We start from the raw sequence: 13,073 nt of genomic DNA on the forward strand, positions 1-13,073 counted from the left end.
AAGGATCATACAAAGGGGAAGCAGAAGACTAACCTTCAGGGACAGGAGCAGCAGGAGACAGGAAAGTGAGTCGGGAAGGAGGGGAACACAGACAGACAGAGAGGGAGAGAAAGAGTAAGAGGGATGGGAGGTGAGCAGGGCCCTTTTATAAGGGAACACAGTGAATGTACACAGGTGGTGCTCTTAGTGGCAGCAGCTGAGGGTGTATCCTGTAAAGATTCCAAAGGCAGGCCTGTACAGATGCCTAAATACTAACACTGAGTACTGAGTATCCATTCTTACAGCAGATTTCACTTATAGATCACACACACACACACAGAGAGAGAGAGAGAGAGAGAGAGAGAGAGAGAGAGAGAGAGAGAGAGAGAGAGAGAGAGAGAGAGAGAGAGAATGCAGCTGGAAATGACTATGATGTCTGAGATCTAGCCTCTTCCCCAAGGGTCCTACATTCTAGATGTGTTAGCAAGTCTAAACCAACAGACAGGGTTTATGATCCCTAAGCCCTGATTTCTGACAGTGAGAAATTACATATAATGTCATCTCAAGTGGGCAGTCTCAATGTGTCTCATACACATTGATTGAGTGAAGCAAAGGCAATCTAAAGACTGACCTATTTAGATACTGGCGAGGTGGAAGGAATAGAGTATTATAAGAGAAAGGCAACAAGAGCATAAAGATCAGCCCTTGTAGAAAAATCATGAAATCATTCAAGTGCAGTAGGCCCAGAATGTACAATGTTATGTCATGCAGCAATGGCTGGCATGATACCTTACACTTATATGTTGTACAGAATTTTGGCATCTTATTATATTATGACACATCATGATATATATCCATATATAATAAGATGGTATGCATTATATATGTATCTGTATCACACATAATATATAATCATACTACTATGATTATTGATAAAATAAATACAGTTCACATAACACATTAATATGTGATATATTCAAGTCAATGTAATGGAATGATTCATAAAATACTAACCTGAATTGATAACTGAAAATTGTTGAGCCCTCAGTGGATCTCAGTCCTCCAGGGCTCCCAACAGGAGCTTCTTGGGTATCTCCGTGTGAAAATCAGTGATCCTGCGTGGCCTACAGAGGATTAATTGACATATGAAAAGGCAGACAGGAAGCAAGGATAAGTTAAGGATACTGAATTACAGTCATCAAGAGTCAGTGATTCCTGGATCCTCTAAAGCACCAGGCTTTATCCACTGTCTAACTCTCTTAACTCACTGATACTTATAATCACCCTTGAGCCTGACGAATTCTCTGATTTCCTATTTCTAGATAATAGATAAGATAGAGCTAGATTCAAGCTCAGGTGCTGGATTTCTGGAGCCTTGTAATCTTACTGTTATACAGCAGCAATAAATAGTCAAAATAATTTTGAAATACAGGTGGCCTTTAACTCAACATAGTTTAAAGCTTGCAAAAATGTTGAGTGCCAACCAATGGAATTTCCACAAGGACACGTATCAAGTATTCATTCCCTCCTGTGTAAATCATTTCGCATTATTTCCCTTTCTTTATCATTTTAGTAACCATTGACTGATAAGACCTTTGTCAAGAAGTAATGATAGACACAGCAATAAGAGATAATCCCAATCTAGACGTATCCATAATTTAAAGATAATATATATTATTGGCATGTGTTTGCGTGTGTATGCAGACACACACTTGTACACGCTTGCTCTGGATGTGCACATGAGTAGGTAGAGGTCAGTTAGCTCACAGAGGCGGTTTCTCTCCTACAGTGTAAACTCAGGGGTTGAACTCAGACCATCTAGCTAATCAGCATGTGTTTTACCTACCAGACTGTCTCACCAGCCCTCAGTCTAAATATCTCTATGTGAAAACAAAGCTAAAATCATTTTAAGACTAGAATTACCAAGTAATTATTTCAAAGGTAGATTTGAAGAAATAGATTCTCCATTTTGCTGGTAAGTTCAAATAAGAACATTTTAAACTAGACCTAAAGATGAAGGCTTAAACTGCACAAGTAGGAAACATGGGTCATATAGAAGCACTAATATATTTGCAAACAAAGATGCATATTTTTCACTAAATGCCTTGACACTTGAAGATAAACTTAAGAGAAAAAACTTCTAAAAGTAAGATATTGGCAAGTACAGTAACTTCTATTTACTAAGGAATGTATAAGCGTCCTCAAAAACATGTTGATTAAATTTTCAATTTTGTCATATGGGACCTCATCTTTTTAGCAACTAATATTTCTCATAGTTTGAATAATTATGTTCCAGATATTGATTTTATGAAAAACACAGTTCATTTCATCAGCAGGAATGCATGCTTACAACCTCAGATACTGGACAGCCTTAGGTAAGGGAATTGCTTGAAGATGGGAATTCAAGACCAGCTTGGCCATCACAGTTAGTCACTAAACAATGATACTGAGAAAAGAAGAAATGTTGAAAATCTAATTTTTCAATCTTCTTTATATGTAAAATCATAAAAACAGTGTCAAGGAAATCCTACATAAAAAGAACATAAAAAGAATCTTTCAAAAGTTTCTATTGCTCTTTATTTGTGAGCCCTTAAGTCCATCTCTTTCATAATTTTCAATACATTTTGCACAGTTATATGTTTCATGATTAGAATTCAAAAATGGACTTTAACTATTTGAGAAAAAAATTAAGACAATATTTCTAACTAATGTTTGGGAGAAAGAACCTAAAATTCATTCACATTAGTGCTCAAGTATTCACTTCCAAATAGGCTTTAACATTTTGTACTGACCACACTGTAACCCAACACAGAAAGCTGCATAGACATGCCAGCCCTGGGATCACACCCTGTGGCTCAGCTCAGACTGCTGGAAGTGTATCAGACCCTAGATCAAGAACTCAAAGCAGGAATCCAAGCAGGGGTCATAGAGGGACACTGCTTACTGTCTCACACTCCATGGAGGGCTCAGCCTGTTTTATACCACTAAGGATCATCTGCCTAGGGGTGGCACCACTAGCCTGGGAGCTCTGATATCAATCCTCAGTCATGGAAATATCCCACAGACTTGGCCATGGGCCTATCTGGTAGAGCCATTTTCTCAACTGAGGTTTCCTCTTCCCAGATGATCCTAACTCCTGTCCAGGTGACATAATACTAACCAGCAGAGCATCTGTTCTTGTGCTCACTTTGGGCTATCCAAGCAGCTAAGTGCTTGGACCATGGTAGCTGACTACAAGGGAAGTCACAGGCTGGTCAAGAATCTTCTAGGTCACTCTGTACATTCTTCTTCCTTCTCTGGGGTGAAAGTGGTCAAGAGAGAAGGAGAATGGAATGACTATCCTTATTATATGACACAGCTCAGTTCAGAAAGGGAGCTTTTGGGAACCTCTTTGGGGATATGGGGAAGTTCATTTTTATGGTTCACTTCAGTGAAGAGGGCCAAGAAGCAATGGGCTGGAGACTCAGAGCACTTTCTTCTCAGTCAGTTCAATACTTGTCAAGAAAGAAAATACTGTGTGCTTTGTCTTGAATAGAAATGTTCTTCATGGGCTCAAGGATTTGAACATGTTGTCCCTAGATGCTGGCACTGCTTTAGAATGCTGGAGAATTTTTAGGGCACTGAACCTTGCTTAAGGAGATGAGTCACTGAACATGGGCCCTGAGGTTTGATAGCCCAGCCTCATTTCTTGTCTCTGTCTGTTTTCTGACTGCAGATGCCATATAACTAGGTTTCTCACAGCTGTTGCCATGCCTTCTCTTCTCGAACTGTAAAACTCAACCTTTCTTTCTCTCCTTAAGTTTGCAAGAATTCATGAACATAGAGGAGATTTATGGTGTGAGACGTCACTGTAGTATCTCCCCAGAACTCTTTCTAGAGGCTGATCCTCACAACCATCCCTCAATCAAACCCTTCCTTTCCAAATTCCATTGGTCCTGTGACCCTCACAGTCTTCAGTATCATTTCAGGTGTGGCATGAGAGTTATCATGACAGCTACATCCCCTCCCCACGTGCTCTTCTATGGTGCCTATTTTCTTCCACCCATTGTAAAAACTATTTATTGTGCAGAGATAATCCAAAAATTAACCATTACTATCAGAATAAAGAGATAATGACTTTACATAATGTAACAACTGAGGTGCTGAAAAGTTAGGTTTACCCATCCAGAGTCATCCAGTTACTAAGTAGTGAGGCTTCAAAAGTGTGCTCTGTGCCCAGATTTGCCTGGCTCCAAGACCTGCTTTCTTTTCTTTGATCTGTGCTGCCTTCAGGGCCAGCTGGAGCTGTACTTGGCAAACACGGTCTCCAGCATTCATTCACAGGCCATCCATATCCACTAAGCTGCTTACCCTAACAGAGACACATGGTGTTGGCCAATTTCATTTCTGTTTTTATACATGATTTTTATGTCTTCTTGGAAGGCCATTTTCTCAATTAAGCAGCATGACATGATGATAGAACCAAGGCCATTTAAAATATGTTTCCTTTCACCAATGGTGAGGCAAACTGGTTTTAAAATAACATTTCTAGAATGTTCCACCTCATGCTAAACTTGCTTTGTGCATTAATGGGAAATATCCTGCTTTGCTGAAGGCTTTGATTGAAAAGTCTTTCTGATGAGTCCATGGTGGCAGTCCAGGTTGTTCAGCATTCTCCAACACGCAAGCAAAGTATCTGAGGACAGAGATGCCTCTGTTCCCAGCTCCTCCAGGGACCAACTGAAAAGTGAGTTTAGACTAGGTCTCAAAGAAGATTCCTCTTCTCTAGAATTCAAACGTCACAGCTGGAAGCTGTGGCATTTTCTCTGAAGTGAAATGAATGTGGTCGCCTACACATCCCAGTCTTCTGTCTGGCATTTAAAAAGTTGGATTTCACTGCCATACACAAATGAAAAGCTCCACTCAGGTGACCTGTGAACTCACAGGCATGTGTGCTTATGAGCAAGTGAGTACCTGGGAATCTACTTTCTGAAACATGAATCTTAAATATTTACAGGAGTTCTTACCATTTACAGAATCCAAAGAAAAATATTTGGAGATCTGAAGGTTAGCTCGTCCCTAAGTTGACACTAATTATAGGACACAATCCCTTCGCTAGTCTCTGAAAGCACAGGATGAGGGTGGACAGTGCAAAACCAGTGCACAGTGAGAGCAGAATTGTCTTCCTTCACCCCAGAGAATAATGTAACTGTTTCTTTTAGCTATACATCTGCATGGTTATCCCTTTCTATGATTGGGCCATAGATGAGGCCCTTTTCAAGTGTTGTATGCTCACACTTATAGTGAGGTCTCTAATCAAAAGAACAGCCCAAGGCGTCCATGGGCATGAAAGGTATCTACCTTACCAACATGGCAGCCTTTGTTCACAGACATTTCCTCCTCTTTCCTAATGCACTATTACCTTCCACAGCTGGAGCTGCTTTCAGCTTCAGTCATCTGACCCTCTGCCTCAAGTCTTACCATTATCAGAACTGTTTTCATTACTAATTGTAGCTAACATCAAATCAGTTTTCAGTCCAACCAAATAACCTAGGAGTTAGTAGCAGGCCAATTTTTCTCTCTCCTTATATTCTCTACTCTTATGTCCAACGTTTTGTTTGGTTTTGCCAGTTTAACATCTCTATGCAGGTCCATTTTGGTCCACTGAAGATCCCACTGTGAAAGGTGTGAGGGGGTGCAAGTACCTGAAATAGAGCCTTCTCTGTGGCTTCTAGGAATGACTTTCACAGTGCAGGCTTCCTAGGTATAGAGGGCCTGCTGTGATAATTGCCAAAGAAGATGTCATTGAATGTACATAGAACAGATTGCTGGATTTCCCCAGATGGCTTGTTGAGGAGAAAAATGTACAAATGGCTTCAGTGACTGTTTTTCTGAAAGTGAGACGGGTCAATAAACTTGATTCCATTCTGCATATTCAGGTTGCTAGATTCCTTGTTTTATTTTTTCCCTTTATCATTTTTTAATGTATATGGGTGTTGTGCACAAATGTCCATGGATCATGTAACTTAGGTGTCCAATGGGATCAGAAGAAGGCACTGAATCTCCTGAGACTGAAATTACAGATGGTTGTTAGCAGTCATGTAGGTGCTGGGAATTGAACCCAGGTTCTTTGCAAGAACATCCAGAGATGTAAATGGTTGAGATTTCTCTCCAGATCTGATGCCTTGTTATTTTTGAACTACAGAATGTGCTCAAAAACACAGAGTGGCAATAAAGAAAACATTTTTGTCATGATTCACAGTCATAGATGATTCTCAGTCCTAGATGATCAGTCTTAAACACTTATATATACAAGCATGACCAAATGAACTCAACAGAAAAGTACACAAACACAGAGAGAGAGAGAGAGAGAGACAGAGAGACAGAGAGACAGAGAGACAGAGAGACAGAGAGACACAGAGAGAGACACACAGAGAGATTATTCTCAGGCTCCTCAACAGATAAGATGAGCTCTTGCTTATGACACACAGCTCCAGTCTGTGAGCTGCTTCCCTCCCTTGCCACCATGCAAGCTACTGGGAAAGTGAAGCGTCCCAACACCCAGGAGCTCTGTTAAGTGTGTTGTGAGTTCCCACAAAATATGAGAACTGTACATCCTGGGACCAGAGGTTGGTTTGCATTGCATAATAGGGTATGATCAGTTACAATATTATTTCATAAGATACACATTTGAAATAATACATGGCTTGAACATAAAACTATAATTTTTAGACTCTGTTACCAAAGATCAATCACAATACTTGGTATTAGGATAGCCAGTATAGTGTGTCATCTAAGCAACCAGACGTCTCAGGTGGAGAGGGGGCAGAAATTGAAATATTTCAAGCATTCCTTGACCCACAGGTCTACTTCATGACAGTAGTCCTTGTTACAGATATATTAGGTACACACGCATCTCTCAAACCCCAGTGGTGTGTTTTCTCTCTAGTCTTCTAAAAGGCAGATCGAGAATGAAGATTGCATTGAAAACAAACCTTATTTAGTATTCATCCCTGCCTTTCCTTAAGCAGACAACTGAACATCTCCCAAGCAGCAAGTGCCATGCTGAGAATTCTTGTGGAGGAGAGGAGGCTCTAGGGCTGCACCCTGGGTTTGCTTGGTATGGCACAAACAGTAAAATAAAAGAACAGTGAGGAAGATATTAAGAGTTTGGAAGTCAGTAGTGTGCTGTGACAGAAGGAAGGGATCAGTTCTGTCTGGTTGTTTTGGAAGTGGTTTTGTAGAGGGTGAGATGTGATTTTGTGGATTGTGTTTAGATTGTGTCATGCAATGCCTAGTCAATGATGAGGACATTGATTTATTTGAACTTCTTCATCTTTTTGACATCAATCTTTCAGTTCAAAGCTCATTAGTGACATTATACCATGAAAATGTCTGTGGCTGTTTCAATTTCTATTTTTTTAAATAGAAATTTTTATTTTTCCCTTTTTAATTTAAATTACAAACAAGTTTGTTTTACATGTAAATCCAAGTTCCCTCTCCCTCCCCTCTTCCCCTGCCCCCCACCTACCCCCATCCCATCCCCTTTCTGCTCCCCAGGGAGGGTGAGGCCTTCCATGAGGGATCTTCTAAGTCTGTCATATCCATTGGAGTAGGGCCCAGGCCCTCCCCCTTGTGTATACACTGAGAGGGTGTCCCTCTATGTGGAGTGGGCTCCCAAAGTCCATTCCTGTACTAGGGATAAATACTGATCCACTACCAGAGGCCCCATAGATTGCCCAGGCCTCCAAACTGGCATCCATGTTCAGGGGATCTGGAACAGCCCTATTCTGGTTTTCCAGCTATCAGTCTGGGTTCCATGATCTCCCCCTTTTAAAATAGAAGTTTTCTAAAATTAATTTTTATTTTTTACTGTATTTACACTGTTTCCAGCCCTGTTTCTTCCCCTCTAACTTCCTGTGTTCTCTCTCACTCCCTTTCAAATTCAGAACACCTTCTTCATCATTATTATTATATTTAGTCCTCTCTCTCTCTCTCTCTCTCTCTCTCTCTCTCTCTGTATACTTTTCTGCTGAGTTCATTTGGTCATGCTTGTATGTATATGTGTTTAAGACTGATCATCTAGTCCTGGATAATGTATCAGGGACTCATCCTTCTCACCCTAGGGGATGACTGAGTCTCTCCTTTTCAATAGCCATTAAATACCTGTATCTCTTCTTCTAGGGGTGGGACCTTGTGAGATTCTCCAACTCAGAGGTGGAATGCAGATTTATTTTTATCCTCTGTTTCCACACTGAAAACCAGCTTCACTGGTTATTGCTCAACTGACTCCCTGTTGAGTTCCCCCTCTCTCTGCCTTGCTCCTCAGGCACACCCGCAGATTGGTCAGCTATCCATCTGCACCTGGGCAGTGAATTTCCCGCAGCAACTCCACAGATGCATTCTTACAGATTTCCACCATGTCTTTCTTATTTTAGATATTCTTATTGGATATTTGATTGCACTTTGACACTCCTGAGACTACCAATAAAGTTTACTTTGAATCAGAGAGTGGAACTAGTACTATCTGACCAAAATTAGCCATAGAGTTTGTGGCAAACCGAGGACCTATAGGGAGACACAGGAAATAGTAGGGTGGGGTTTAGAAATATTCTCAGGCTATTTTGGAGGAAGGGGTGAGAGAGGAGGTCACTGGTCTCTTCTATGCTGCTTCTCTGATCAATCATATTTTTACCCTGATATCTGGCTCCTGAGAATTTATTGATAAAGAATAATTAGATAAATACTTCAACATGGGGCATGCAATAATGAAGCAGATGCTCGCCTCTGGCTTTGCAGCCACCAGAGTCACCAATGCAGCTTGCTCTCCCCATACCCCTAGTCCCTCTGCCCAAGTATGGGGTTTTCCCATTATAGAATCTCCACAGCAGCCTCCAGTTTTCACCCCAAATGCCGCAGGTGGCTGGGCCCCAAGCATTGCTGTCTCCGTCATTCAGGCAGCCGCCATGCCCACGCTCCTTGCCACCCTGGCTTTTCAGGTGGTTGCTCCCTGTCCCTGTAGCTTGTGGGCTTCCCCTGGATCTCCTCCTCAGGTTGCTGCTCTGCCAGATCAGCTGTGCAGATGGCTTTTACTGCTACTGCCACCATCACATACTCTTATCCCCAGTTACAAACAAGTAGCTGCAGCTGTCCTTGTTCAGGACATGCGCTGTCTACATGCTCTGCCCAGCTGTGTGGTGCTACAAGAGCCAAGCTCACATTTAATGTCATCATCATCAGATCTCGTGAGACACCTGGGGAATTCTTAAAGGAGGAATTCGTTGTTTCTAAAAGAGTTTTTTACCCATGTCAAGAATGGGTGTGGATGAAACAATAATTTCACCAAAATCCAGATTGGCCTTTTCAAAAGATAAATACTCAGTTTCTAGGGACTGGAACTTTATCTCAGGGAAAACAAAATACAAGGTGGGTCCAAGGTATAGGACCATATGGACAATAGGGAAATTAAAGCCATATTTGGCTAAGATAGCAGTCATTTTGTAGGGACATGATTTGTTACAACAATGAAAAACGCACATTTATATTCCTTAAATCTGAGAAACAAACAGTATAGTAAAGAATGCTTCTGAGATAAATATTAAAAGCTATTATCAAGAAGAGTTCACAACAATTCATTTTGTACATAAAGAAGGCGCAACAGTTGTTGATCTTTAAAGGAACCAACAGCCCTACCATTAAAATAGTTAACAACAAACCTGTCTGGGAGGACCAATGGCCTTTGACATCAGAAAAATTATAGACATTAGAACATCTGGTACAGGAGCAGCTAAATGCTGAACATATTGAAGAATCAATCGATCCTTGGAATTCTCCTATATTTGTCATTTAAATAAAATCTGGAAAATGGAGAATCTTAACAGATTTAAGGGCTATACATAAGGTGATTCAGCCAATGAGCTCTTTAGAGCCTAGAATTCCCTTGCCTTCTTTATTACCTAAAGGAGGATCTATTACAGTGATTGATTTAAAAGAATGGTTATTACTATACCCTTTATAAAAAAGCAGGATAGAGAAAAATTTGCCTTCACAATGGTGTGGTGACATATAATAATTTCCTGCCTGCTAAAAGTTCTTGTGTCAATATTCTGTAAAATACCAATTGTAAATAATTTATAAACAGGTTCCTCCATCTATAATTTACCATTATATGGATGATATCTTACTAGATGGTTCAGACTCAAATATTTTGAGAAAATTTTTGAGGATGTAAAGAAAATTTTATCTTATTGGGAATTACAATTTGCTCCTGAAAAAAATACAAAATAAGAGATTCTATTAATTACTTAGGATATAAAAGTACGAATCAGTAAAGAACAATTAAAATGCTTAATGATTGGGGAGTACAGGGAAGTAGCTGTCCCTCTGGCATCATCAGGTAAACAGGCCAGCTTCCCGGCCTGTGTTCCAGAGCCTGCAGATCGCCTGGGAACTGCACAGAGCTCCCAATCCCGGCGGGAGCCAAGCACCCCAGACTCCAGATCTTCTCTCCCACCAAAGAGACCAGGAAACTACAGGAGCCAGGGAGACCAGGGGAGTAGCAGTTCCGGATCAGGTACAACAGGACCCAGCATAGGGTCCAGGGGACCAGGTAGGAGGCTAAGCGCCCCAGATTCCTGTTCTTCTTCTCTACCCACGGACCAGCATTTGGACAAGGCATAGAAGAACCACCAGATTACTGGACTTACTAGCACCCACCAAAAGGGAACTCTGGTCCCCAGACCAGGAAGGGGCTCTTTCTGCACCCACTAGAAGAAGAGATGGGAAAGAGACAATACAAAAACACAGTCAGCAACAGAAAAACAAATATGACACCGCCAGATTCTAGAGACTCCACACCAGCAAGACCCCAATATTCCAACGCGAAGGAAGCAGAAGAGAACGACCTTAAAAGCACTTTCATGAAAATGATAGAGGCCCTAAAAGAGGATATTGGAAAATCCCTCAAAGAAATGGAAGAAAAAACAAACCAAAAAATGCAAGAAATGGAAGAAAAAACAAACCAAAAAATGCAAGAATTGGAAGAAAAAACAAACCAAAAAAGGCACGAAATGGAAGAAGAAATGAAGCAAAAAATGCAAGAAATGGAAGAAAAAGCAAAGCAAAAAATGCAAGAATTAGAAGAAGAAACATACCAAATAAGGCAGGAAATGGAAGAAACAAAGCAAAAAATGCAAGAAATAGTAGAAAAAACAAAGCAAAAAATGAAAAAAATGGAGGAAGAAACAAACCAAAAAAGGCAGGAAATGGAAGAAGAAACAAAGCACAAAATCCATGAAATGGAACAAAAAGCAAACCAAAAAATGCAAGAAATGGAAGAAAGAACAAACCAAAAAATTCATAAAAGGCAACAAGCGGACGAACAGATAAACAGAAAATTGCAAGAAGCAATGCAAACGCTGCAAGGGTTGAAAACTGAAATAGAGTCACTAAAAAAAACACAATCTGAAGAAAGGCAGAAAATAGAAAAGCTGGACAAACAGTCAGGCACTACCAATACAAGCATTACCAACAGAATAGAAGAGATGGAAGAGAGAATCTCAAGTGTTGAAGATACATTAGGAGAAATGGATTTATCAACCAAAGAAAACCTTAAATCCAACAAATCCTTAACACAAAACATCCAGGAATTATGGGACACCATGAAAAGACCAAACCTAAGAATAATAGGTATAGAAGAAGGAGAAGAAATCCACCTCAAAGGGGCAGAAGGCATATTCAACAAAATCATAGAAGAAAACTTTCCCAACCTTAAGAAAGACATGCCAATGAAGGTACAAGAAGCCTACAGAACACCAAATAGAGTGGACCACAAAAAAAATCCCTCGCCACATAATAATCAAGACCCCAAACATACAGAATAAAGAAAGAATATTAAGAGCAGCTAAGGAAAAAGGTCAAGTAACATATAAAGGCAGACCTATCAGAATTACACCTGATTTCTCCATGGAAACTCTGAAAGCCAGAAGGTCCTGGATAGATATTCTACCTACACTAAGAGACCATGGATGCCAGCCCAGACTACTATACCCGGCAAAGCTCTCAATCACTATAGACAGAGAAAACAAGATATTCCATGACAAAACCAGATTCAACCAATATGTGTCCACTAACCCAGCCCTACAGAAAATTTTGGAAGGAAAACTCCATCCCAAGGAAGCTAACTACAACCAGAAAAACATAAGCATTAGAGAATCCCTCTCTACCAACAGCCAAAAGAACAAAGGGGTGAAATTCCACACATAATTCCACCAACAACAACCATCGCAAATCGAAGAAGGATGAGCAATCAATGGTCATTAATATCCCTCAATATTAACGGCCTTAACTCACCCATAAAAAGACACAGACTAGCAGAATGGATTCGAAGACAGAACCCTTCCTTCTGCTGCATACAAGAAACATACCTCACCCTCAAAGACAGACATTACTTGAGAGTTAAAGGTTGGGAAAAATTTTTCAATCAAATGGACCCAAGAAACAAGCAAGGGTAGCAATCCTAATATCTAACAAACTAGACTTTAAAATAAAATAAATCAAAAGAGATGAAGGAGGTCATTACATACTCATCACAGGTGAAACCCACCAAGATGAAGTGTCTATCCTGAACATCTATGCCCCCAATACAAAGGCATCCACATTCGTTAAAGAAACATTATTAGAACTTAAATCTCATCTAAAGCCCCACACAGTTATAGTGGGAGATTTCAACACACCACTCTCACCACTAGACAAGAATACCAGACAGAAACTCAACAAAGAAGCAAAGGGTCTAATAGAAGTAATGACCCAACTGGGATTAACAGATATCTATAGAACATTTCATCCACATAAAAAAGAATATACCTTCTTCTCACCACCACATGGAACCTTCTCAAAAATCGACCACATACTTGGCAACATATCAAACCTCAGCAGCTACAAAAACATTGGAATAACTCCATGCATCTTATCAGACCACCATGCCTTAAAATTAGAATTCAACAACAACACAAATTGCAGAAAACCTACAAACTCATGGAAATTGAATAATGCTCAACTGCACCATCCCTGGGTCAAAGAGGAAATAAAAAAGAAATTAAAGACTTCCTCGAATT

At 40.3% G+C, this 13,073-nt stretch overlaps 1 long non-coding RNA gene across 1 annotated transcript in view; it reads right to left on the bottom strand.

Annotated features, from left to right (window-relative positions):
• LOC110343247 overlaps positions 1-13,073 on the bottom strand; it is a 116,369-nt gene that overhangs the window by 81,771 nt on the left and 21,525 nt on the right. Inside the window, exon 2 of the long non-coding RNA XR_002385459.2 lies at positions 994-1,103. This is a non-coding gene — a long non-coding RNA (uncharacterized LOC110343247). The remainder of the gene's footprint in view (positions 1-993; positions 1,104-13,073) is intronic.

The sequence above is a fragment of the Mesocricetus auratus genome, unplaced genomic scaffold, assembly GCF_017639785.1.
Source record: "Mesocricetus auratus isolate SY011 unplaced genomic scaffold, BCM_Maur_2.0 Super-Scaffold_100031, whole genome shotgun sequence".
NCBI classification, from domain to species: Eukaryota; Metazoa; Chordata; class Mammalia; order Rodentia; family Cricetidae; genus Mesocricetus; species Mesocricetus auratus.